The sequence below is a fragment of the Aphelocoma coerulescens genome, chromosome 2 (genome assembly GCF_041296385.1).
Source record: "Aphelocoma coerulescens isolate FSJ_1873_10779 chromosome 2, UR_Acoe_1.0, whole genome shotgun sequence".
Taxonomy (NCBI): Eukaryota; Metazoa; Chordata; class Aves; order Passeriformes; family Corvidae; genus Aphelocoma; species Aphelocoma coerulescens.
The window spans coordinates 73313028-73340778 of NC_091015.1; the positions used below are offsets into that span (position 1 = coordinate 73313028).

The 27751-nt window shown below is 42.6% G+C and overlaps 1 long non-coding RNA gene across 1 annotated transcript; it reads left to right on the forward strand.

Moving 5' to 3' along the window:
- Positions 1-2603: 2603 nt before the first annotated feature.
- On the forward strand, positions 2604-23870 carry LOC138106783 (uncharacterized). Its single transcript, XR_011149109.1, has 6 exons — positions 2604-2773; positions 7488-7704; positions 8881-8958; positions 21346-21418; positions 21546-21639; positions 23040-23870. It is a non-coding gene; the product is annotated as an uncharacterized lncRNA (long non-coding RNA).
- The last annotated feature ends 3881 nt before the right edge of the window (positions 23871-27751 follow it).

Consider the following 27751-nt stretch of genomic DNA (forward strand, 5'->3'; position numbering starts at 1 on the left):
TACAATTCAGTGAATGAATTAAATATAAAACAAATCCAGATTTTTAAAGACAGACATGTGTTGTAGCTAAATGCAACTTTTTTGTTGTTGTTCAAATGCTGGAAAACATTTTTCTTCTCAGTGCAAATGTTTTCTGAGGAAAGGGTTATGTGGGGTGAGGAGAGAACACTCAGGGCGGAAGAATAAGTAGTAGAGTATTTAATAGCACAGAGCAGGGCCGTGCTGTTCCTCTGTGGCAACATCCACACAGTGATCAGCAGCCTAACGCCTTCCCTTTATCTAAGGAACAACACGTTTATTCCACGGGGCCCCATCTGGGAGTTTGTTTCAGAACAGTGTTACCTTCCCCATGATAAGAATCTTTGCTTGTGAAATTATTTTGGAAAAAGGCCATCTTCTAGGGAAAAGAATAATAATAATAATAATAAAAATGAATCCATGATTCAGATAATAAAACTTTGATTACTGCTCTCTTAGGAGGATGGATGAGGAAGCAACGGTCCAAGGAGCTGTCCCTGGAACATGTTTTAGAACAAGCTGTTGGGATTGACTGTAATGTCATGCAGAGGCTTGTTGTGTGAGGTATGCCACTCAGTTGGCTCCCAGGGAATGAATCAGGTCTCCTTCACCAACCTTGGCTCCACGTGGTTCCTGAATGTGGTGTGAGTAGTGGGGAGGGAGATTCCTTCCTGATGCAAACACAGTCGGCGCTTGGTGGCATCTAGTGGGTGGGATGATAGAGTGGGATAGAACTGCCCTGAGGAGGCAAGTCATCAGCTGTTTGCTGTACTCAAGATGGTTCAAACTAAAATGGCTTTACAGTAGTTCAGTAGCTAGTACATCAGTGCCTCAACAGAAGCAATAGTGAAGAGATGACAGTCAGATATTAGTCTCACCTTCTACAAAGTCCCTGATCCCATTCAGCATAGAATTCTAAGTAATAGAAGATTTCAGCCCAAGAAACACTAAAAGTTGAATGAACTCTCATTTTTACATGACTTTGAAAACTGGTTTGATTCTCCCAGTTGCTTAAACAAGTATAAATCAGAAATAACTTCTGGAGTGATTGCATTCCAGAGGAAGGTTTGCAAATGAAATAAATCCTCAACTTTGTTGGAGACCTGGGTGGAGGAGGACAACCATCCTCATAAGTGCTGTGTTTGAAAGTGCACAGAAGATAAGATACACCAGCTGTGTTAGAACAAGCCATTTTCATCTCACACATACACCCTGCAATTCTACTTTTTAATTTCTAGGCAATCACACTGCTGGAATCTTTTCCAGCCATTGAGTAAAATATATGTTTGTCTTGCAATTATGTAAATAAGGTAAGTGGTTAAGATTTAGATCTAGAATAGTAATGTTAACATCATTGTCCCTTCGATAAACAGCAAGCAAGCTTTGGATGTAATGTTGGTTTTGCTCTAGATGTGCCACGCTGCAGAAAAGCACAGGCAGACACAGAGATGCTGTGGTATCCTTATTATATTTAAAACAATATTTAGCGGTGTAGCTCCTATTGCCTTTGCATGTGTTTGAAGGAAAACCCTGCTTCATCAATGGGAATGTGTCAGAATTTTGTAATGAAGCATGCTGTGTAATATATTTAAACACAGTCCAAATTAATTAAAGTGTAGTGGATGTGAAAGATACATACTCAATGTGACATTTCAAATAGGGAGAAAATATGATAATGAGCTATTTCCATGTGTTGCCATCCTTCTGGTTAAATAATACTTCTGTTTTCAATGAAGCCACTGAGCAATAACATTCATTTTTGGAGTTCCACAGCGGTTAGAGCTGATTGTATACAGGCTGTAATCATTATCCTAATTCTGCCCAGGAAACCCTCTCTCCCCACCATGGAGAAATTTGGAATAAAAAGTCTCGTTCCAGGAAAAAGAATTTCCAAATAATCCTGGGCATCAGATCAAAATATGAGCTCCAAATCCGTTCCTTTTTCTTAATAAGAATCAGCACTTTGAAAAATGCTGCTCCGTAAGGAAATAATTGCATTAGTCAGCCTCTTGGCACTGGCGTGGGCTGGAGCCTTCTCTTAAAATGAGGCCCAGCCTTGCCCTGCAGTGCATCCAAATCCCCCAAAGATGCAAATAGCCTCAAGACCCTTGGCTTTGTTCTTACAGGCAGAAAACTAAAACATGGGACAAAAGGACAGAAAGTGACCTGGAAACATAGCCTGTCTAATGCTGAGGCAGCCTTGGGTAAGACAGGCATCCTTTTGTGTGCTGAAGACTAGAAACCAAAATAGGAACTGGAAATAAGAGGTTATTGTTTCCATGCTATCCTTTACTAGTGGAGGATCTGATCACACAGATGCAGGGCCCTTACCTAACTGCATAGCCCAAAGAACTGGTGATATGTGATTATGTATTTGCCTCTTGATAGGATTATAGTGCTTATGATCAGGACAACTCCAATGCTGAGGCCCTGACAAGCACTAGCAAGATTGCTTTGATTGCTCTATGCTGGATAGTCCACAGAGTAAGCCTATCTGCCTTTCACTTGAGGGATTTTTAGAATCACACCAAAATATTCCTTTTTACTAAGGCTCTGGTTGTCTGATTTTTAATGGTGAAAAGGCTGCACATCATTGGTGAAGGATGAAAGACAAGCAGGATGCATTACTGGATATCAAAAATGCAATGCTGGAGCCTTGATCTACAGGAACAGAACCAAGCCTTGCCTGGCACTGAGACATTATACCCTCCAAGAAACCATCTAAACTGACCAACACCCTGAAATTTACTGGGAGGTAGGTGTTGAAGTGTTTTTCACATGCCTGTATTGTCCTTACATTGTTTGAACTTGTCCATTTGAGTCCTCCACATCACCACTACCAGAACTATTTCCTTCCCAGATGCTCTTCAAATAGACCAGTTGTAAGCAATGCAGTGGAGCCTGTAGTGTAAACTATTATGATTAGTGTGGAACAGAATGGACAACTCATTCCTTTGTTCAAAGACTACCAAGAAACAGATCTCTTTCCTGAAATGCAGGAAGAGTAATTTATTTCCAAGATAGTTGTATGCAAAAATTTGCATGTTAGCTCTGATGAGTTCTATTAAATACCTGGGAACTGAGTCCCTCAGTGAGGTTGATGAACAGGGCAGGCAGGCAGGCCCACCCCCTGATCCTGCTGCTAATTGCTTTGTTGGCAATGCATTTCAGGTCCTCCCTCTTTGGGCTAATATTGTACCAATTGTTTTCTCCTATTCAGCTAAAGAACCAGAAGCAAATTTTCCTTTGTTGGCTGCTATTGACCTAGTGGGAAAACACTATGCAGATGTAGCTTTCAGTCATCATTTGAATATGGCAGAGGAGGAAGATACTTTAACCTGTTCGTGTTAAGACTAAAGACAGGAATGTGCATGTGTCAGCAGGGAAAGCATGTGACCTCACTATGCCAAATCAGAGCCTGCCAGAGCCCTCACCACCCAGTAGAGTCATGGATGGGGTCAGACTTTATGTGCTCAATCAAGACCATGTACTCTGTGCTTTAAATACTAGACTGTGCTGGGGTTTTCTGCATTTAGATTTAGCTCTTCTGCTGCTGGAGCATTCTAGTATTGTGGTCTCAGGTGCTACAAGGTGCCTGAATAAAGAGACACCAACCTGCCTTGAAGAGGCTGCTTCAGAAAGAAACACAATGGATAAAGTTCAGACCAAAAGGATCTAAGCCAGCCTTGCTGCTGTGGTGTGCGCCTGTCTGCCTGGCAGCCTGGCAGTGCCCAGCAATCACCCCGAGGGGGAGGAGTGCTGCTGGAAAAGGGACTGTCATGGGATGTCTTGTCATGAAGAAGGCAGGGTTAACCTCAGGTAAAATACACATGCCGTGTGTTTGGGACAAGTGTGGGATAATGAGCCAATAATAAACCTAATGTCTTCTGTCACCAGAGAAAGAGTAACTCAGGAAGAGTTTGTGAATTGGCAGAGGCATTACAGATGTCAGTGTGAGATGTTTATGGCACTAAGGGTGTGAGAGTTTAGTACTGGTCTGAAATTTTCCACCAAGGTGTTTTTTCTTAAGGGAAGATTATGCAATAGTTTTTAAAGGGATAGAATTTTGTGTGAGAGAGACTCTCACCCTCATATTCAGAGTGTGCTAAGTGTGATAATGGCATGTATGTACCTGTCCTTCCCAGTCTTCTCTTGCTTCCCAGTACCTGGGCCGTAAATCTGAGATTTAAGTGCTGCATGCCCCTTTGCCTGTTGCAGATCAGACACTGATAATTCACTACAGCACTTTCTGTATGTTTAGCCTTGTGAACAGGAGCTGCACTGTCTCAGGCTGAATGACAGCTGGCCCCCTCTGGCTTTGATAGTTCAGAGATCTCTGTTCTTTACCAAATGGAAAATAGGAAAAAAACTTGTCATGGAGTACTTGGAAAACTAGACTTGCTTCTGATCAATGCAGCTATCCCTGGCAGAGGGATGGTGGGAGTTGATTGAACAGCAAGAAGAGAAAATAGTGGGTTGCAAGACAAACCCAAGAAAGCTGTTTGATGCAGCAAAGGAGAGAGAGAACTGGTGGAATAATGCATGGAGGGAGTAGCGTGCAAGAGTAGAAATAACATATCAGGTAGCAATGTTACTTTGAGGAAGAACAGAAGTGCCAGCTCCACAGATTGACAACTCAGACTAACTAAAGAAACTTGCCCTGGGAGAGGTTTAGACAGAAGCAACCCAGTTCTCTTGCATTATGCTCCCAGAGTGGGCAAGAATGGCACTGAACTGAATGAGGCCCGTGGGAGCATAGAAGGCAACTGTTGATAGAAACCTGTGTGAGAGAGACGAGGGGACCCGGGCAGAGCTGCTGGGTTCAGAAAAGGGAGGACTGAAGAAGGGTGCAAGGACAGCTGTTAATTTGGAACATTCTGAACGTGGGGTAGGATCTGGAGACTGTGGGAAGGGCACAAAATGGGTGAGACTGTAAGGAACTAAATCTAGCTGGGAGGGGAATGGGAATAAATAGCACAGGACCTCTGGTTAGTAAGGGAGTGAGAGGACATGATATCTAAAGAACAGGCAGAAAAGAGACAGAAGGAGGGGGATTGCCTTTCTAATTACGGGTATCTGTAACTTTCCTGAGATATAATGGGCAGAGGATGACTAACAAATGGCTGAGTCACTGAAACCATGTGACTGAGATTCTAAATTCATCTGCTAAGGGGCTTGAATATTCACACAAAGCTTAGAAATTTTCCTCTAATACTATTCTGGTGCAGGTGATCCTAAACCTCCTATACCAAAAAAACTTTCCAGCTGCTATTTGGAAATATCTATCTCAGTAAATTGGTCAATATTCATGTTGGCAGGCAAGTATATTACCTTATTCCTCCACTCCTGGTGGAGAAAGCCACTTTTGGCCAACTAAAAAATGGTCCATTTTTATCCATAGAACCTTCTACAGGGAGCTTTAAATGGAAGGTTGTTTGAACCTTCACCATAGCAATTTGGTAAATGATGTTGCTTAGAGTCAGAACAGCGTTTTGCCAACCTTTGTAAGACAATTTATTACCACTAACTGTCTGCTACTTGTAGGATTTTCAGGTACTTGATGTTTCATGAAATAAGGAGAATGTGTGTCCTCTGTTTCAAGGTGCTGACTACTGGAAGTCTTTATTTCATGCAACGTTAATGCTGGCAAAAATTAGTAGAACCATCAAAAGAAGTTATTTATCCCTTCCACTCACCTTCCTCCTGCCATGTGACTTAGATTCAGGAACTGATGTAGGTTAAAATTATCCGTTGTCCTGGCCATCATTTGATTAATCAGGTACAATCATAGTTTCCTGAACTATTTCAGATAATATGTTTAGAGGAAAGATATAAATATGAAATTCACCCCCCTACACACACACACACTGCTAAAGAATGGGATAATTTATTTTCTTGATAGCAATTACTGAAGAAATAGAGTCTGATGGAAACCAGGATTAATGTCCCTCCCCAGCTGAGCTGGAGTTTCTGTGCACAGTTAGGGAGATTTGGATGGCAGTGAGCTTTTGTGAGTACTGTTAGATTAATGAAGTTTCCCTTCTTTTGACTTAGCAATCTCTAGTTTACTTGAGATGAGTGAGTTGACTCACTTTTCCCTTACCTTTTTGCCATGAGGAAGGAGCAATAAAACAAGCAAGCTGGCTACTGAGGGCAAATCTAGAGCCTCAGGTCTAGGACATTAGTCACATGCAAATCGGTGATGATAAATCAGTGCCACCTGGCTCACTAAGCTGCCTAGGAAATCACCAAATGAAAACATGATTTTTAAAAGTACACAATTAATCCCTCTCGCCATAAGGAAACGGTCCCAACTTCCGTGTCTAGCAGCATTTTTCAGAGCAGGAGCTAGACTTTTCCACAAGGTTCCCCTGGAAGTTCCAAGTGGTTACCTGACTCCTAATCCCTCGTTAGTGTTCTTGCATCCCTTTTTCCTAATAACCAGAGAGTCCCAGCATCTGATGCTTTTATGAAACAGAGAGGAGGTGGTTCTGATTCTGTTTCTTTGTAAAAAGTTACACTGTCTCAATTCCTTGGATGGTACACAGTGCTCTGAGCTTCTGCCTGCACAATAACTGGTTTTAAACATTTCTGTTTAATCAAGAGTGAAGTAAATGTCAGAGATTCAATGTTCTAGATCAGCAGTTTCCAACACTGATACATCTTAATCAAGCAATTAGGTGCTTTTTTTTTTTGTTATTGTTTGGTGTTTTCCAAGCTGGAGAAGGGAACAGATTTGCTGCTTTGCTCTGATGACTGCTAGCAGCAGTGTTTGTTGTTAACAGAGACATGTACACCTAACCACCAGTTGGCAGGTGTTAACACTTTGTTACTCGCTATTCCCACATGCTGAGCATTGTGGGAAAGCTGTCAAGCTCTCTGTCTTGTGTAACACTCAGCTTTTACAATAACAACAACAACATCAACAAGCTCTGAACAAATTCAGAAGCTCTGTAGGAATGCAGTGATGCAGCACTAGCAAGGGAAACAATAGGATGGATTCTGCTGGATTTGATGGGAGCTAATATGAGGCTTTGTGGAAAGTTTGAGATGTTTCCTTATCTTAGCTTGCAAGCAGGTAGATGGAGACTGAGTGCTCTTTTTTTTTTCTCCTTTCTTTTTTAATTGGTGATATTGTCTGATGTTTAGAAGAAACCAAGAATGCATTGCGTGTGCCCCAGCATTTCTAGTCTGCCTCTGACATTTGTACTTGCCCATATTCAGGAAAGAAAGCTATGAACACAACATACAAACAGAGAAAATAGCACAGAAAAGGATAGGAATGCTTTTTTTTGGGGGGGGGGGAGGGGGAGGGGGAGATGTGGTGACTGGCAAGCGAGAAATGAGAATTTTTATTAGAATAGTACAACCCTTCTGGCAAGCTCAAATGTGCCCAGAAGAAACTGCCCTCTGTGAACTTTAAGTATTATTAAAATACTTCTTTTTCTCTTTTGCTTGCTGTCATCCAGGTGCTCAAACATACTCTGCCTTTGCAGCCACAAGGTCATGGTTTTTAGTTGAGTAATCCAAAGAATTGATTTATTACTGAAGAAGGGAGGTTTGATGGATTTTTGATTTACATGAAGACAGAAAAGAAGAAGGAGTGGGAGGTGCAAGGCAGCTGCAGATTGGAGTACAAAGCAGAAACTCAAAAGAGCAAGTGGGCCAAACTATGCAATGGATTAGGTGAGCAATCACTTTATATGGATGATTTTAATAGTGCTGCACTGCATAATTGCACCCCTTCCTCCCAAACAGCAAAATACTGATTGTTTCTTGAACCTGCAGAATGATGTTCTGAGTGAGGAGAGATTTCAAGCATTTGCTTTTTGATGAGAGTACTTCAGATGAAGGGAGCATGATCAAAGGAGGGATCATGGCTTTTCTGGCATGTAGGCTATGTCTGGGCTGCCTTTTGAGCACAGTTCCAAGTTTGGGGTCATCCTCCAGTTCATCTTGCATCCAAACTGAGCACTAGCTTTGGATCAGCTTTATGACATGGTAGGAAAGAAACTTATCCTTGCACTATGGATGGGCTGGGTTCAGGATAGGGCATTTCTTGAGATACACTCATGATGACTTGAATCCGCCAATGCCTGGCAAACATGAGGAAATATTCCCTGACAGGTGGGTTGGCCAAGTTCTTTCCTGGAAAGGTTCCTGCTGCACAGCAAGGATGCTCCACGAGATACGGAGGAGGTTGAGCAGCAGGATCTTAACAATACAATTGCACAGTCATATTTTAGTGGCCTGCCCCCAGGTTTGTGTTACACAAGGCAGTGTTGACATGCCTTGAAGACTGTGACTTTCAAGTTAATTTTAATTCTGGAATACAGGTTTGAGGTTAGTCAAAATTTAGGGGCTTAATGAAGTGGGATGTGCAAGACAGCTGCAGAAATGAATGGATGAAATCCCCTGTGTTTTGCATTGGGTGGGATTCCAGTGGTCTCTCCTGACTTCACAGATCCCTGAATCACTTGCAATAAGCACGTTTTTTTAATGGACTTCACATTACTTTCTTGACATGAAAATCATCCCTGTACCTGTGCACTGCTTTAAAAAGCCTTCCTGCTTGCAGAGCCACCTCCTGCAAGTTGGTTCAGAAAGATCTGCCTGCCAGACTTGGGAGTCAGAGGGAGATACTGGCATGCATACATCTGCATGTTGTATTTCCTAACTTCAGATTTCTCTTAAATATTTATTTGCTCCTGCCTGACCACAGGAAGCCAGTCAGAGGAGTCACTAACATTGGCAAGATCAATATGTAGATGAAATATTGATAAACATATGTTTTGTGTAGGCATGGTCCTGAATTTGTTCCTGCACATATTAAAGGATACTTTTGTCTTTTAAAAACCTTAGAGAGAAAAATCTTGTCACTTAGGGAAGCCATGGGGAAAGTGAGAGAAGACTGATCATTTAATGAATGGGACTCTTAAGGTAGGTCTGACTTCCACCACGCACCCTCTGTTGATTAATTAGTTTGTGCACAGCTTGTGTTTTTTTAAGTGGGGACATGCACGGTGATATGTAGACTTTTCAGGGTTTGTTCTTGAGGTGCTCAGGTGAAAAATAGATGCTTTAGTGCAATGAAATTGTAGATTTGATTTCAGGGTATGGCTATAGGCTGACGAAAGACCAAGTTAACAGGCATTAAGAAAGCCCTTTCTTGAGATTGGAATTCTGTCCTCCCACCTGAAGGGCAGGCATAGCTGTGAGCACAGTCCCATCCACTGGCAAGGGGAAAAATGAGTCATCCCATTTACATGATGGCTAATAGCATTTCACTCTGTTGTGCAACAGGTTGGAAAAGGTGCTTGCAATCCCCTTCGTGTTCCTCTGTTGTGGGGTGAGATCTCCCTGAAACATGGCAGTGGTTTTGCAGAGATCATATGATCTCCTCTGCAGTTGCTATTTTCTGCCTGTACTGTGGGGGTGCCTGGAGGGCTTGGATATAACTGGTTTGGGCTATAGGCATACCCAAGAGTCAGTTCCTCCTTAAGGATTAGAGCTGTTGTGCTGATCCTGCAGACACGAGACCTATCGCTTAAGCTACTTGATTATATGAATTATCTGAAGGACTACAGCTGAGCTTCGTGGCTTCTCAGCACCTTAGCTGCCCTAGTTTGAGCAAAGTCATCAGCATTTTGCAGGGAGATTCATATTTAATTTGGATTTTTTGATCTCCATAAGCGTAACAAGGAAGAAAAGGTTTCCTGAACTTCTGGCAGAATTCCTGCCTCCTTTTTTTTTTTTTCCCTCTTCTTTAGCAACTTCATTTGTTTCTCTTTTTCCTTCTTCTTGTTCCCACCCCACCCAGCCTTAAAGAGTGCCGGGAAATTCTGTACTTACCCAGCTGTACTGTCTGAGGAAAGCCAAGGGTTTTTTTTTTCCATGCATCAAAATTGTAATAGTTTGAAATTACTTATTAACTCTCTGAGTTTCCCAGAGAGAAGACATCATATACTTAACTGATATGCCCCTTGTACTTAGACAAAAGGCCAAAGGTTAGGGCAAGTGGATACACGTGACAACTTTATCCAAGTCCTTGAGGATTTCCCATTGACTAGGTCACAGTTTCATTCTTTTTTTTCAAGTGAAAACAATTAACATGGCTCAAGTAAAATGGGTTAATTTATTTTCATTGCAACTCTCTTCCTGGTGCAAACTCTGCAGTCTGTGGACAAAGAAGATATAGTTGTTGCTCAGATGGCTGTCTTGCCTCAAAACATGCAGTGATTACCTCAAATAGCTCACCTCAAACTGGGTCATTGCTTGAGAATGCATATTATGAAATAGTTTTAGAACAAGTTGATTTATATGTTAGCAAATGGATCAAATAAACATTTCCTTGTGTCTAACCACTGCTGCTGTGTTGATGACAAAAATGTGTTATGGATGTTTCTGTGTCACTTCATAGCAGTGTGACTTTTTTCTTGCTACTATTACATGAAGTTCCAAAACACTGCCTTTCTGTGGGTTAGTACTCCTTTGCTCTACTAGCAAGGGAAAAATGTTTGTTTGAACTGGCAGGAAGCACTGTTATTTAATTTACTGTGCTTTTTGGTGGGCACATTATATGCTGTGGGCAATGGCAAGTGATTATTCCCTATGTAATCCTGCAGCGTTCACAAGCGTTTGCACCCCCATCAGGATGGGGAAACCTTTATCAATAAAAACTGTGACCTAGAACTAAGTATTACTGCGTCTGGAGCTTCCAAAATGTCTGGGGAACACTCAAGCAACAAAAAATGGTGCACCAAAATAGAATTCTGCATGAGAAAGCCTCCAGGCTGCAATAATATTTCCTCAGCCACCCTCACTGTTGGGCCCTTCCTGGCAGAGCTGGACCACATCCACAGGTCATGTTGACTTTGTCTGGATTGATGGTGTTTCAGCAGCTGTCCCCTGCTGCTTTCAGGAAGCTGGGTTTGGAGCCATTAGGTGAAGCAGCCCTGTAAGATTAAGAACAAGTGCCAGTGCCTGGCATGAGCAGCGGTATGATTTTATGTCTGAAAGAACAGCATCCAGGAACATGCATTGTGCCCATGCCCATGTCTGGGTGTGCCAAAGAACTCCACAGGAAGAAACATGGATGTTGGGGGAAAATCTGGGGCAAATAGGTCTCCAGTTCCCTTGCTCTTCTGACCCCATAGAGACTTCCAGCTGATATGGTGCATAACTACCAAGTCATTGTCTAGCCATTGCCTTATGACTGTATGGGTTCCTTGCTGGGATGAGATCTGTGCCCACCCTTGAGGCTCTAGTGGCAAAAAAACTGTCCTCCCTAAGGCACTGCTTGCTGTGTTGTGTAGGTTTCAGGAAAGTATTAGAAAAGAAATAGAAAAGGGGTCAGAATTTCCCCAGAACAGGCAAATTAATAGAACCTGCTGAGCCTACAATCATGCATAAGAAATCTCTCCTTTTCTCCTGCGTTTGTTTATATCTCACCTGCACTTCACTGCCAGACTGGTGGGACTTAGAGCTGGGAAATAGTTTTTCAAGCAGCAAGTGTGAGCTGTAGAACTTGGAGAGTCAAGGAATGGTCTTCTCTCATCAAAAGGTCACTCCTCGAGTACAGATGTTTCACACACCTTTGGTTTGATACTAATTAATAATGTGGGTTTTTGAATAGTTGAATCCTAAGTGGCAAATACTTGGATCCAGGTGGTAACTGGTACAGATAGCAGAAAGTGAAAAACAACTGTGCTGCCATTTTTTTCCTTGGGAACTTAAAAATTCCAATCTTGCTGCATTAAACTAAGTCATGCAGAAATGCTCCAGCTGTTCTTTGCACTGTGGAAGCCAAATTCAGCATTTTGATGGGTTTTTTCCTTTGTTTTTGAGAGACCAGTTGTGAAACTATTTGATGTCTTAGGTAACAAAATCATACCTGTACTCTCCTTCCAGTTATTTGAGTTTTCCTAGACATTTAATTTAAGGTGGACTCCTGACCGGTCATTGTGTAAAATACCAAGTTCCCCAGGAGGTAAACTGGTCAGCCTTCTTTGCAAACTGGGATGTCCAGTAGCACTGGCAGACTTCTAGTCTTGTAGACTTCCTCTTCTTCTTTTTCACGGAATACTCTGATGGCAGCTGAACTCACAAGAATTTTGGTGAAAAGCAGCAGAACACACCAACAAATAATTCCTGTGGTATGCGTTCTGTTTGTAATAAGAGTTTTATTTGGTACAAAGCGTGGTGAACCCTTCTCAGCTCCCTGCATTTGCAGGAAGAGGCAACTCTTATTTTAATACTCCTAAGGAAGAATCCATTGAAGTATTTTTTTTATTATTTTGTAAATTAGATGTGTCCTATTTTTCCTAGCAATTTTCAGTGTGAGAGTACTCTGAAATGTAGATCATAGTCATTATGGTGTTTTAACAAAAGCTTATGTCTCTGCTTAACAGTGAGTTTCCTGCCCCTCACTTCCCTCTCAGTGCATACAGAAACAGCAACACTGAGTTTGGGAACACTTACTCCATAGTATTGATGCCTAGAGCAATGCTTATGCTGTGGTTTCTGGATGCACGATCAGGAGAACAGTACATGCTGTATGCAGCAGCTTTACCTGAGCAGCTCCAAGGATTGACCTGGCCACTGGGTAACCTCATGCTTACATGCCACATGGGTTAGTCCCCTATCCCTCAAGTAGGCATGGACTTTCAGTGCTCAGTTCCTGCTGGTTTAATGGAGAAGAAAATTATCTGTGTCCATTATCAAATTATGTAGAGTCCTTTCCACAGGGCTTGTAATTTCAAAGTCATTCCTCTTGTTTCAGTGAAGCTATTTGAGGATTTCCAGGGTTACTAATAATTTAAATCTAAGCCTTTTTAACTTAAAAGTTAGTCAGCTCTCATAAGGCTCGGGCCAGGTGACTGGTGAAGGTCGCAGCAAAGCGACAAGTGCAGCATTATCTAGCCTGTTATCAGTGACTGCACCAGGCACAGTTCAGTACCTGACCATATGACAGCACAGTAGCCGGTTTTGATCTTCATTTTCTCGCTTTAATTGGGTGGCCTTTCTCATGTCTCTCCCTGCCTCTAGTCTTATTAACTCGTGAGCATGGAATGGACTGGCTGAGATATCAAAAGACTGGGTACTTAAGATGAACAAAACCATACAGCAGTTTATAGTAATTCAAAGAATATGGAAGCATTTGCTCTTTCTGATACCACCTGCATTGCGTGCCAAAGATTGTAATGGGAACAAAAATCTTACAATGTTCAGGAGGGGGAAAAAGCCTTTTTGTGGAAAAAAATTAAAGAAAAGGGCAACAGAAGTTATCTTGGGATGTGAGTGAAATGGAAACATTGGTCATGAACTGAGTGAATGAGGTGGATCTAATTGCTGTGTAACAAAACAAAGGAAGATGGCTTAGCAGCCGTTTAAATTGCAGATAATTAGCCCTACTGCAATGCTATAGATTTGACTGTTGTAGGTAAATGTGGAAGACGTCAGTCCAGTCCTTTTTATGGGATTTGTCAGGATCAAAGAGATACTCATAGACAAATTCATCATATACTATTATCTCCAAATATGTGTTAATAATATTCTTAATCTTCACTGTATTTTCTCTTGGGCCTATATGCTGCATGAATATTTCTTGGCATGCCTACAGATCTCTAATTGTTTGTATATTTGTCTTGCCTTAGGCCTACTTTAAATGAAGGTATGCAGGAATCTTTGCTATGTATGGGATTATTTAAGTACCATTACCGTATCTGTGTGGTATTGTTTATCATGCATCATACCATTCCAAAAAAAACCAAAACAAAAACAACCAAAGAAAATGCAGAAGAGGAATTCTGTTGAGTTTTTGATCAACATGATATAGTGAGGAATCCAGTCAGTGATATTCAAAGGTGTTAGGGCTACCTCTGCATACTTAAAATTCTGTTGGTTGAACTAAACATTTATATTTTTTTCAGAGTTGCCTAAGACGGTGTAGGGCTGTGCTTGCAACTCATCTAGAAATTCCCAAAGTAGCTCTAAGCTACCTTGTCTGATAGCACTGAGTTCAATGTGGACATAAGTCTTGTCTCTGACACTTGATAAATACACAAGGGACACTTTCTCTCAGCTGATCTTACTCCTTAGTCTGAACCCGACTGAGCTACTGTTTTGTTTTGCCTCCCTCAGCAGTCCTTCCTTTGGATCCCAGCATTATCCATGTTGCACAAAGCATTGTTTTACGTGCATTGGAGAGCCCTAGGTGCCTCTGGGGATGGATAGCCAGCAACTTGAATGCACCTGCAGCATTGCAGACTGAGCTGGGGAGGCAGAGGCAGACATAGATCAGGAAATTGGGCTCTCTAGACAGAAAAAGAAGTTATGAAATATGGTGCTATAAAAATTCTTCTGGGGGGGGTCCTCAAATGATTGGCATGTCTCTTTTGTGCTTTATGACATTTCTGGCATGACAGAGAATGGCAGTTCCATTTTTCAGTATTCAGGGTTATTTATTGTGTGTCATTGTCTTTGAGTTGGCTGTTCCAGACAGGTACTTTCATGTCATTTCCTTATTCCTGCATTGTTGCTCTGCCTTGCTCTTTCTGTGTGGAAAAAGAAGACAGGGTGACAAAAATGTGCTGGTGGTATTTGCCTGAGTGGCACACTACAGGAGCTGGCTTTCTCACAGAACATTTTTGCCTCTGTGGCACCAGCACTCGAAGCAGGGCAGCAGAGTATGCAGAACAGAGCCTGTAGAAATCTGTCTGATCACGGCTGACACGCTCTGATTCAGGAACAAGTGTAGATTATCAGGCTCAGTGCTGCACCAGTGGCACACAGAAATGTTTGGAAATGGTCCTAGCAGTGTTAGTGTTAAGACTATGGCAAAAAAAGATACTGAGCTGCATGGATTTGCCCCATAGACTGTATGTGGCCCTTGGATCACTACCCAATCCCCCTAAATGAAGTCATACCATGGTTAGTATCCCTGACTCAGTTCCTATTGTGTATTCTCTCTGATGGGTCAAGTTGGACAGAATTCCAAACTGTTCCAAGTGGTTTGAGTGCAGTGATGTGCTGAGTGGCCTGGCCTCAGTCATGCTGAAGGGCATTTGTCTTCAGTTCTTCAGCATATAGGAGTATCCAGCCCTAAAGCAATGGGCAGACTTCCCCAAAGCCAGGGAGGAAAGCTAGAAGAGTGGCTTCTTGCCATTTCTTTTTGGTCCGTTCAGGTTAAAAATCAGCTTTGCATGTGAAGAAAGAGAGGAGGTCTCTGTTGTCTGCTTTTCAAGAGACTTGCAACTTTCTTCTCCTCACTTCTGCAGCAGGATGTTGTGGCTTCTTTTCCCTTTCACATACCCTTGCCCTATTACAGACCTACCCTGTCTCTAAAGATATCACAAAGAACTTGTCACATCCCTCTGCCCTGACCCCCATATCTTAACCCACTCTTCCTGTGCTCCATCACTTGTTTTCCTCTTCTCTCTCTCCATTTCACCTCCTGTTAGGCAAAATCTGTGCTCTGTGGAATAGAGGCTGCGCGTGGGCTGAGAGAAGAGAAAGTATTTAGACACCTCTAAGCATAGTGTGTCTTCTTGACAAATAGCCTAGTTATTCTGGGTGAAGAAAGAGAAACAGATCTGATCCTTAGCCATCACCACGGAAGTCTGTGCTGCTGCCACACTTCAGGCAGTGCTCAGTTCCTGTAAGAGGAGCAGGGTTCTGGGGCCAGGATCCAAAGTGCTCCCCATGAGTCTCTGGGAGTGTCAGCAGATTCCTCAGTGAGCCAAGAGCGGGGCCTCTGTGCATCGCCGGGCTCGCTGACGGCACCTCTGAACTATGCGTAGGATTAGCTGCTGTCACACGTGCAGCCTTCCTGTAAACCCAGGGTGTTCAGCTCCGTCCACTCCCTCGGAGCCTCGCAAAGGACGGGGCTGTGGAGGCGTTGGATCCGCCGGAGGCTGGTGCAGCGCTCTGGCTAGCACGGTATCTCTGAGTGGGGAAAGAGAAGGGCAAGAGTTGTGAAAGAGGCTTTTTAACTTCATTACTTTCTTCCCATACCCTGTATCCTGTCTGTGGAGAGTGCTTAGCAGACTTATGGACCTGCACTGCCATGTGAGTTGAAAAAAAAGAAAAAGTGATGGAGAGTGAGAGAAAACCAAGGGAATCCATTAAAAAATGCCTCTGCTACCTCATTAATCTTTTGCAGCAAATAATATATGCAAAATTTGGGCTAGCAGAGTCTCCAAAGAATAACATTTTTTTTGGTGAGGTTTTAACAAATTAAAGAAGTAAATTAAGTCAATAGCACAGCAGGAAAGTGCTTGAGGCCTCCAGGATTTGTATATTTTACCATTGTTCTAAAAATAAACCGGGCGGGGTGAGGGGGGGAATTTAAAAGTCTTTCAGTTGAAAAATAATATTTGCTTTAAGTAGCTGTGTTTGGGTTTTGCTCCCACACAGTGCTTCACCACCTCCCCTGGCCCTGAGGTTGACTTTTGGAAAAAGAAGGTGGAAAATAGTAGAAGCAGAGGTTGCAAAGCCATGTGGTGAAGGGAGAGGCATGCTGGGCGTTAGCGGGAAGGATGTAAAGCAGAAATTAAAACCCTTGTGCCTCACCCCACTGCGACTGCTGAGACAAGGCATGTGTTAGAGATTAGCAATCAGCTTACTGGCACCCTTAGGCCCAAACCAGTGGGAAAATTTCTGGCAGCTTTGGTCAGTTTTGGAAGAGAAGTGGCTGGCACCCTCCTCTTGCTATACTGTAGGCTGGTCATTATTTTAATGATCAGAACAAGGCTTCCCAGGTTGCCAGAAATCAGAGGAGTTAAAGGCTGCCTTCTGATTTTCCTTTTCCATGCTCTCTTTTGTAATTTGCAGAAAAGTAACCAGAGTGAACAGCATTACGGCTCTGTCTTTTCTTCTCCCCTTAAACTGACCACTTCCCCTCTCATCCCAGCTGCTACCTACTAAGAGAGGCTTCCACTGCCTCTCCTCCCTGGGCTACCTCCACTTCCCATCTCTTGCCTGCTGTCATTTTTTCCAGCTCCACCCAGGCCTTGCCTCACTCTCTAGCCTATCCCAGAATTGGAAAAACTGCTTTTTAATCTATTATAATTTCGATCAAGGATCTGCAAGCAAACAGCATTCTGGAGAGAGGTGTAAATGATGGGTAGGTGCCCTAGCTTCCTGCTAAAGATTATCACTAGAAGAGAGATTTAATGAATTTCTCCTACTCCCACCGTTGCTCATGCTGAAGCTGAGAGCATGCACATTAAAAAGGAAATTAATTAAAGGATGGCCTCAGAGTTGCAAAGGCAAGGCTGTTGTTTTCTAGTAGGTAACCTGCAACTTGACTTGAAATTGCCCTGCTACTCACACAAATTTCTCAGTAGTGGGAATTATGTAGGTACATGAACAGTATAAGGAAACCCTCTGTTATTCTGCATAACTTTTTGTTGATGGACTTCTGGCACTTGTCCTTCTAACCTCAGTTGCTATCCTTCTAGCATTGTCTCAAGGGACTTGGCTACTGATTTTATGCAGATGACCTGTGCATGGAGCAATCCCACGTGCACAGCAGGAATACACACATATGCACACACTCACATGTGCACGTGCATGACACTTTCAAGTCAGCAAATGCCAGAACTCCAGCTACCCCTGGTATCTTCCATTAGTCCCTGTGGGAATGTTTCTCTGTCATAGCATTTAATTACGTATGCTTCTGCTATTTTCCCCCCTTTCATCCCTGCCTTGTTTCGTGCACAGAATGGGCTGTGCTCAATTACTGAGCAGCAACTCAATATTTAGTTTTCCCCTTACTGTTTAGTGTGTGGCATCTACCCTTATTTAGGGTACAACATTCAAGTCCTTCTCTGATGACAAAATGGTTAATTCTTTCGTGAGCTGTTCTGTGTCCTCATCATTGCATGTGTATCTGTGGCTACACAAGTGCTTTATGGTGGAACTTGTTCCCAGCCCCCTGATGGTGCCCACTTACTGCTTTCATTCTTGGGATGGTTTTAGAGTAGAAAAATATGCCAGACAAAGCTGTGTAATTTGCTGTAAAGGGAGGTATCTGTTTTGTTTTTCTGCTAGTGCGTGTTCTGTTTTGTTAGGAAAGCTGTGGGGGAACAGCAAGGTGTTTTATTCTGCCTGCTTCCGTTCTGAAGAGAGGGGAAAGCTACCCCTTCTCAAAAGGCCATGGGGAGGGGAGAAGAGCTTTTACAGAGGGCAGTGTGGGGCATCCTATTCTACCTGACACATACCCCCCCAAACTGGAGCAGAGCTCTTTGGAAACTCCCAAGCACGGCACTAGGCCATGATATCCCCACATGGCCCTCATAGAGGTTTTCCTGGGAGCCAGCAGGAATGGTTCAGGACTGAGCTGAGCACTGAAAACTGTTGGATTTAGGGAAGGTTTGGGAGCTCCTTAGCATGTGAATACACAATAGATGGGAAGATGAGGTGGGGAAGGAATGGTGAGCACTGTTGGGGTTTGTTTTCTGTTCTAAGATTTGTGTACTCTTTGTTTGCAGTTGCCTGAACTCACATCTGTGCAGATCCTAATCCCTTGGCATGCTTGGGCTGCTCACATTAAGGAAAATGTGTGAGAAGACCACTTCAGAGTGCTGGCCAGCTTAAGATGCAGTTGCAAATGCAACCAGTTTGGCAGCAGCTGGATTTCTTTTTCCACATCTGCCTGCATTGGACACTGCTAAATCTTAGTTGCAGTCCTGGATCTGGGGCTCTGTAGAAAGCTTCTGGTTCTCGCTGATTACTGTGCTGACTCCTGAGTATTTTGGGAAGGTAGGCTCTTCATGGTGCTGGCATTTTCTCCTGAGAAGAAAGGGAACACATTTGGTTCCTGCAGGGCTGCAACAGCATGGCCTGTAAGGAAGACCTGAGACATTGTATGGTATTGGATTTGAATGACTAAGAAGGATAATGCTTGCTGGGCTGAGGATGACAAAGAATAATCCCTCTTTTCCTGCAGATAGCTAGTCAGCAAAGTGTTAAAATTGTTGCTGGTGGATGGGACTGAGGCTAGATCAGTATTTAGCATAAACCCCTAGCAGGCTGCAGAGAAGGTCTTTGAGACAGCAATGGATGGTTGTAAGTGTGGGCTTATGTGTGAGGATGACTGAAACTAGTGAGGAGGATTCCAGGTGCTAGCTGAAGGAGAATAAATGTTCTCCCATCTATGTTTTGATGAGGTTCTCCTTTCCATCACCTTAGGAGAATGTTTTGTGTTTGAAAGGCCAGCAGGGGTATCCAATCTAAGATATTGTTGGAGGTACATGACCTGATCCAAGTTGTCCTGAGCAGGTGACTAGACAAAGATGTGCACTCAGCTTCCTGAAGTGTGGGAGCCACCCTTTAGCAGCCATCATTTAAAACATGGGGAAACATATTTACATGAGTGATGTCTCAATTCCACCACTGTGGGAAAAAATAAATACTTACTCATTGCCCCAGCTGCTGTGGTGTGTGGCCCAGGCTTGGCAGGAACTGTGGTTCAGTCTCCTCTGAATTGCCAGCTCTCTAAGCAAACTCTGTGTTATTGAAATGGAAGAATCTGTTTTCCACTGGGATTTAAAGCAATTTGTGCTGAGTGCTGGGAGTTTTCAAGCTACCAGATTTTGAAATTGTCTTTGTTAAAACAGGAAGGAAGGGGATCCTACAGCATAGAGACTTTGAGTCAGTGGTCTGGATTTACTCATCATGGGGGTAGAGGGGAGATCTGCAAGTGGTTTCAATATCCAGAGAGCAATGGTTGTCAAGGTAGGGACAGAGATGCCGGCAGACCGCCCTGTAGCACTCACCATGTGAGCAGAGAGCAGTTGTGTTGTCGCATGTTCCCCTCATCACTCTGATGGCTGGTTCCAGCCTTGAGTACCAAAAATCTGTAGCAACAGGTTTCTGGCCTTAGAGGGAGAAGGGGTAGGAGGTGGGCTTGAAAGAGGTTTATAAGGTTATGTCACACTAGAAAACTAATGTTTGCTTTTGTTGCCTGAACAGTGTATACCAGCTTAGGACAGGTTCTCTAGAAGAGACCATAGGATGCATGTGGGAAGACAGGCTGTACTGAAACTGAGAAACGCTTTATGGCCAGCAAGCTTAGAAAAAGGTTTAAATTTTTGTTAAAAGAGGGCAGCTTGGAAATTGGGTCTGGTTCTGAACCAGAGCTTAAGCTGTGTAAAGGGCGTACATGGGGTTAAAAAGGGTTGGTCTGTGTTAAGGATATTCCACATCTATCTAGCCTTGGATTTGAGGCTGATTTCTGTGATAAGAACCATCTTTAATGTAAAGCTGAAAAGATATTATAAAGATGAAAAAGTTGGAAATAAAAGAAGCCTGGCCAAATTTTTTATTTACATGGGCCATGTAAATCTGTCTCTTGAGCTGTAGTCACTGATCTGTTTTTACTTTCTTTGCTTCCCAGAGGCAAAAGTGACAGCTCTATACCAAAAAGGCCAGTTTTCCCAGCACTTAACCAAAATGAGCATGAGTTCCTTAATGGCCAATGTCACAGAAATTGCATATGTAAAATTTTAGAGAGATTTTTGTAAGCATCGATGTTGTGGACAGAAAGGGCCCAACTAAACCCCAGGCTCTAGATAAGTTTGGATCTTTATCTATACTTGATATCATGTTATTGTGATCTAGGTTCCTCTCTGCTTGATGTCTTTCCAAGATTCCCCTGTATTCATTTTATCCTTGACAGGCTAGTGAACATCTACAGGCACTGTATCAAAAGGTTTGGAAAGGCAACAGCTGAACATAATCTTCAGATAAATGCAACATACCATGGCCACATAAAAACAGTCTCTCTCATGAACAGAAAAGTGAGGCCTATAGCTCCGAAAAGCTTTTGATTTAGATTTCTCCCTAGAGAGTGGTGAAGATCAAGTTATCACAGCTGTGATCCTGTAACACAGGGAGCTGGGCTGTGGAAACTCTCAGGTGTGTATTTGCAGCTTGGCTACTCACAGGATTTTGAGGCTTGTGTCAGGAATGCCCTGATTGGTGGTATGCTGCTAGGGCTTCATGACTTGAGCCTTCCCCAGATTAGCCAAAAGAGAAGAAATGAGCTGCATATTCCACCCCTGATGCAGTATAAGCATATAAACAAATGTATCTGTCTCTGCAGGGCCACATTCAGATGCACATGTTGGTTCCTCAGTGCCAGATCCTGCTATGAACTCTAGCTCTGCATGCTGTTAGAAATGGCAGAAGGAGACAGATATCTGTAACTCTACACATGCACAGGATTTTATCTTTTTTTGACCTGCAGCATATGGTGGTGTTTGCTTAACCCATAAAAAACTCACATACCCATACATGATGTGACATGTATTTTCCTCACAGAATGCAAACCATGGTTTTGAACTGGGCTGTATTTGTTCCCAGATCGTCCCTTTTCTGCTGCATAGATGGGAAGGTATGCTTGGTATTTCTGTTATTTTTTTATTTTTTTTCCCCTTTTTAAAAAACAATCCCCTAGAAAACACTAAATAATTTGGAACACATACTTTATGTCAACTGTTTCAATTATTTTATCTCTATAGAGAGGGCAGAAGCAAACTCCATTCAAACAAGCAAGGGGAGGAAGATGCATTGCAAAATGATGGCTGGGGTTATGCACAGATGCATTTTTGACTGGTAAGCCCAGCTCAGAAATGTGATACCTGCATTTTAATGCTTGGGTACTGTGAGTTGCTGAGTGCACATTAAGAAAGTTGAGAGCACTCTGACTGCACCTGTGCAGTCACTATTTGTCCGTGACTTTGGGTCAGGACAGGCTTCCAGATGTTCAGAAGTCCCACGCAAGTATGCTGTAACAAGAGACTCCATTGGAGGGTGCTACATTTCTTGGCATTCTCTATGAATTCAGCCCCTTATAAAATATGAAGTTTGGGTCACTTTTTGTAAGGGGCAAGCCAAGTCCAGGCTCCTGAAGTCAGATGGAAGTGCTCTGTTGAATTAAAAAAGGAGGTGGGTTGGACCCATAAGACACATCTGCATCTTCCATGCAGATGTGGCCATTTCATTTGCTTTTCCATCTCATGGATTCTTGACTGATCAGCTGCTGAGAGAACTGCTGAAAGTTACTTTTTTCAGCACACCTTACGTACTCCCTATAGTTCATGTTAGAGCCCTCGTCTGTTTATACGGAGATGTTCCCTCAGGCCCCACTGACTGTGCTTCAGCGTTGCTGAGAGAGCCTGTCCCTAGTCCTTTGGAGCTTCTTGGTTTATTCTAATAACTTCATGAGCCATATAATTTTGTATATCTTCTGACACAGTAGACTTAAACCCATTTCTATTTTACTGTGGTGGTAATAAATGTCACCACTACTTGTCTACCACTCAAGTCCTGATATGCTCTGCAAAGCTAAAGACAGCAAAACAAACTAGATAATACCCTAGGCTGTCGTGTCCACAGCATACAATGCAGCAGGGTAACTCCATCTTTCAAAAGACCCATTCCTGAGGATTATTTATCAGCCCTTTCTCAAAAACCTATTTGAAGGACGAGTCACAGTGTTACTGTGAATATCCTGTCCCAGTACCTCATTTCTCTGCAGTTAGATTTCCCCTCATGTCCAACACCATTGTCTTTGATGTAAATCTTGTTCCCTCCTCAGTGGCCACAGAGGCAATCAGTAACAACCTTTTATGTACCAGATACATGGGGAACCCTGTAACATAGATGCTTCTGCTGTGGTTATGTGGAACCAGAATTCTAGGGGCCTTTCTCTGCCATGTATTTTACATCTGTCCTCAGAGAAGTCTGTAAATCTCTATATATTTTGATACCCCAAAGGGGTGCTGTGAGGGTACATTCATTGGTGTTTCCAGAGGCACTCAGATACTGCACTGACAGAGGCTACATAGGTGAACAGAGAGAGAGAGCATGCATACGTTTATTAATCTGGTAAAGGACTGATATTTAACTCAGCAATGCTCCCAAACAGAAGTAATTATCAGCATGTCTCTTATCTCTGGAATTTTGTTTTCTGCTGTCCTACTTTGCTTATTGGTTTGTGATTTGTTTTGCAGCTTCCTGGAAAGGAGAGTTTTAAGAACAAGAACAGAAAAATAGTCTGGTAAAAGTTGTAACTGGCTCTGCCTGTCTGTGCTATAACAGCCAACAATATCACCTGCTGATGATTTACAGATTCCTGGGAGATGCGTTGCTGAGTCTCAAAGAACTGGAACAAGAACAACTCGCTCAAATTGCTTCCCATGGAACAGCATAATGTATCCACCCGCGTCATGCTCTCCTAATTTAGGACATGTGCATGTGTAATGATGAACTGGCCAACTGATTGTGTTGCTGTAAATCTCGTTCCCCACCTTACAAAACACCCCTGACTGACCCCTTTTTCATGATAGCTCAGTGCAACATTTCCAGTTCACTTATTGAGAGGGAGAGAAGTCGCACTAGCCACTTGCAAAAGCACTTCTCCAGAGAGAAAAATGCAACATTTTGTTGTTTTTATTTCATTGGGCAGCCTTTTCAAGTTCTATGACCCACTTTTGCTTCTCTTTAAGTTGTGACCAGTATTTATTTATCCCTTTTTGAACACAATAACTTAATTAAGAAACTAATCAGCAGTGTTGAACTGATCTTTCAACTCACCCCATCACTGAAGGAAATTTATGAATGCGTAATACAAGAAAGGTCCTATTATCTAAAAAGCTTTCTACTAAAAGCATTTGGCATCTAAAAAGTAAGACTTGAAATTCTGCACTAAATTTATAACATAAATATGTGAACATTATTTCCAGAGTCTGAAATATATCCCAGCTGAATCTAAAAAGCTTGTCTGTATTATTTATTAGAATAAAATTGTTATCATTTTAAAGGATTTCCAAAGTGAATTGTATATTTTGGAGTCTGAAGGACAGATTGTAAATGTACCTGTGTAATAGAAAGAAGTTGAGTGGTCTGGGCTGCCTCTTCAGTCAGTGGAGAGAGGTTGGCATGTTCCATTTTCTTAGGCACTTATCTTTGGATGGAAATTTATTGGCTGATCATCTCAGCAGGGCATTAACAGGATGTCTGTAGTTAGTCATTATCATCATCTGTTATTTCCAGTTCCCTTGGCTTCAGACCAAGAGAATAATTCTGAATGCTACCTGGGATGAAGGCACCTCGGGCAGAAAGTGACCAGATCCCAAAAGGAGAGGCCCCTCTTTGCACTCTTGCTCAACCCTGGGAACTGAGCTGCTGCTGGTTGTCTAACAGGACAGATTCAATAGGACTTTCTCCTCTCCTCCAGCCATGTGCTGAGTGAATGTCAGCACTAGACAGCCTATTTCATAAGTCCCAAATGCCTTGTGGGGTAGGATGGCTCCAAGACGTTTGGCCCAACGTAGCCAAAACAGTTATATTTCTGGACATGCTCAGCAGAAGAATTCAAGGTGCCTCGGTAAGTGCTCTGGAGGAGAACTGAGTGGTTAGAGGAGAGACAGAATATCTCTTGCTATCAGGCCTCTCCACTTACCCAAGTGGCACTGTGGGCACCTAAATGAGGGTTTAGATCCAGCCCTTAGTCCTCCATGGACTTGAACAGACAGGTGGAGATAACAATTAGTTCTACCCAAAAGCAGGTCTAGAATTAGGATGTGATAGCTGGAATTAATGGGTGGCACATGAGAAGCCTTTGTATCTTGTGACTGGATTATCCTGTGTCTAAGAAGGCATGAGCTCTATTTCAAGGTTTGCCTGCAGCTGGGAAACTCCTCAAAGTGCTTGCCTCTGGGGGTTCTCTGGTGATGAAAAATATGGTGAAAGAGTTCTTAGAGGTCTCTTTTGTTAAAAGCTCTACAATAATTTCCTGCCTTCTTACTTTCACATGATTTGTGGAATTTCATCTTTTACCTTCTAGTCCTTTAGTAGCTGGCTTGAAGTGTGCCAACAGGCTCAAAAGGCTGGGTTGGGGGAGAGAAGATAGATAGATACAGGATGGCACATAGTGCTTTCCTGAGAAAAGTAAAATTAAAAGGGTGTAGTGTCTATCCTATGAAGTTTACTGTATCCCTAAAGGATGGGCTAAAGACAAGAGAATGGACTGAGGGAGGTATGACATATTAAGGCCTCATGTTGGAAAGAGCAGGTAGAACTTGAGGAGCCCTCAGCTCGGCTTGCCACCATCTACACTGCTGGGGTCTATTGAGCTTGCACAAAGGTATGATGCAGGAATTAATATCCTCACACTTTCTGTTGCCCCATTTGCTTGGTTATGTATTATATACTCCACATGAGATCTGTAGGGAAAAGAGAAATAAAGATGAAAAGAGAGGACTGCCATTTTTTTCCAAGAAGAGCAGATTGCAAGACTGTGGCATTTTTCCCACACATCTTGAATAGTTTTGTGCTTGGGCTTTTTGAGGAGTTTTTAATTAATTTATTGTTTAAATAACTGCAATGAGAAGAGCCCCTGCCACACTGATTCTAATGAGGATTGCATGTGCTCTGTGTCCTTCTCCTTGTGGCCTGTATAATTTAAATATCTTAGCCAACATGTGCCGTGGCAGATTTCACTTATATCTGCTTAAATTAAAGCTTGTCAGTTTAGGAGCTAAGAAGCATGCAAATATTTGAGAGATATTTGACATTCGCTGCTGAAATCATTGCACTAAATATCTGGCATCAATGACATTACTTTAGAAGGGTTAGAAATTCTTGCTGTGTTGTACAGTCTGGACATTCTGGACTTAATGAAGAAAAATGTACTTATCCTTATGTGTTCATAATTAAGGTCTCCACCAAAATTTCAACTTGTTTTTCTTCTGTATTTTCTCTGAGCAGTATGTGACTGAGTATCTCAAAGTTGCTGCTAGGAGAACAAACAGTACCAATATCTCAGAAGTAGCTGGAGTAATAGCACGATTTAGCTGTAAAAGGAATGGCATTTCCTTATGTTCTCATTCCCTAGAAATGCAAAGGAAGATGGCGCTAAGCTGGAAGAGTCTGATGGAACCTTGGATGTTTGAACAGCTCCAGGAGATGAAGATTAATTTCCTGTGTATGTGTATTTTTTTCCTATTATGGGTCACTATATCAAAACACCAGACTGTATGTAGTATGTACAGCATGCAAACTTTCTGTGCTGAAAATTACTGGCTTGTTGACACACTGAAATCAAAATTGGATATTAATATAGAGATATTAGACATCTAGGTGTAATCTCAACTGTAATGTAATTGTAGTGGTACTAAACTGGCCATTACACATGACAGAAGAATACAAGTATTCCAGCACTGAGACAGAGTCCTTGCTATCAATTATAGAGCTGCTTTCTTTTCTAATACAGGATCAGTTAATATGCAAACAATATCAGGGCAAGTATGATCACAGGATAATTAGGGTGGAAAACATCTCGGGAGGTCTCTAGTCCAACATCTTGCTCTAAACAGGATCTGCCATAAGATGAGACCAGGCTGCCCAAGGCTTTACCTGGGTGGGCCTTGAAAACCTCCAAGGAGGCTGCTCCATCTCTGGGCAGCTCTGGTTGTCCCCCGGGGTAAAAATAAATATCCTTATAACCAGTCTGAGCTGCTTTCCACTTATGCCTTGCCATCCCACTGCACACTGCTGTGGAGAGCTTGACTCTTGTCTTCTTGGTGATCTTTTCACTCAGCAGTGGGTGTTCAGTTGATCACCCACTTCTGGTGACTGAGATGCAAAGAGGAAGCCCAGATGTTCTGACATCTTATATGATAATAAAGGCAAGTAATGGCTGTTAAATACAACATTTCCTCTTCTAAAGTCCGTGTACTGACCTACTGCCTCACTCTAATTGCTCCTCTTATTTTTTTGTTTAACCTCAGACTGGTGGGTCTCCTACTGTTCAAAGGGTTTGAGAGCTAGGGAGAAGGAACATTTTCTTTGATCTCTGTTGATTTATGTTGCTTGCAGTTAGGCACAGGACAAAACACCACTTCCCCCAGAGAATTTCAGTGTTCCATTTTCTATTTATTCCCCATTTTCATTTTATTCCCCCTTTTCACTTTGTTCCCCATTTCCTTCAGGATCTGACTTTTAGCCATAATCATTGTCTTGTTCATTGCGAAACTTTGAGGAAGTGGTGGCACAAGCCCTGAGCACGTCCTACTCTGCATAGTCTCATCAGAGCCAAGGAGAAGAGTCATGAACTCGGGTCTTGGCCCTGCTACCTGTTCAGTCTAACATGCATTGGCTCCAATTATTGTCCCTTTCACATACAGCCCGCTGCCATGTCCAGGTTACCGGCTTTGAAGGAGTAGTGATGTGCCCCTACACCAACTAAACAACCTAGCTCAAGGTCAGATCTGTCATGTTGAGCTACTTATGATTGGAGAGACGCTGCATAGGAATTGGTGGGCAGAATACTGGTGAGGAAGATGGAGTCGACTGAACTCTTGTTCTTGAGCCATCTCTTGTAGCACTTGAACTTTCTTGTAAGGGAATTTTGCTTTGTGTTTGAATTCAGGACAGGTCCAAATGGAGGTATTACTCAATCCAGCAGAAACCATATGAAGGAATGGGTTCCTTCACCCTAAAACACTGTGCAACTCTAACACTTTGACTACACTTCTTCGTGCTGTGAACTCACTTCTGTGATCCTCTCCCTTTCCTCCTCCTTGTCCAGTTTCAGGCCTGGAACAATTCCTGTTGGCAGCCTCCTGTAGCACCAGAATGCTGAGTGTTTCTGGGCTGGTAAATATTCACTTTTTGGATAAGAAAACTTGTATATAGAAAAATGAAATTACATGATACTGCT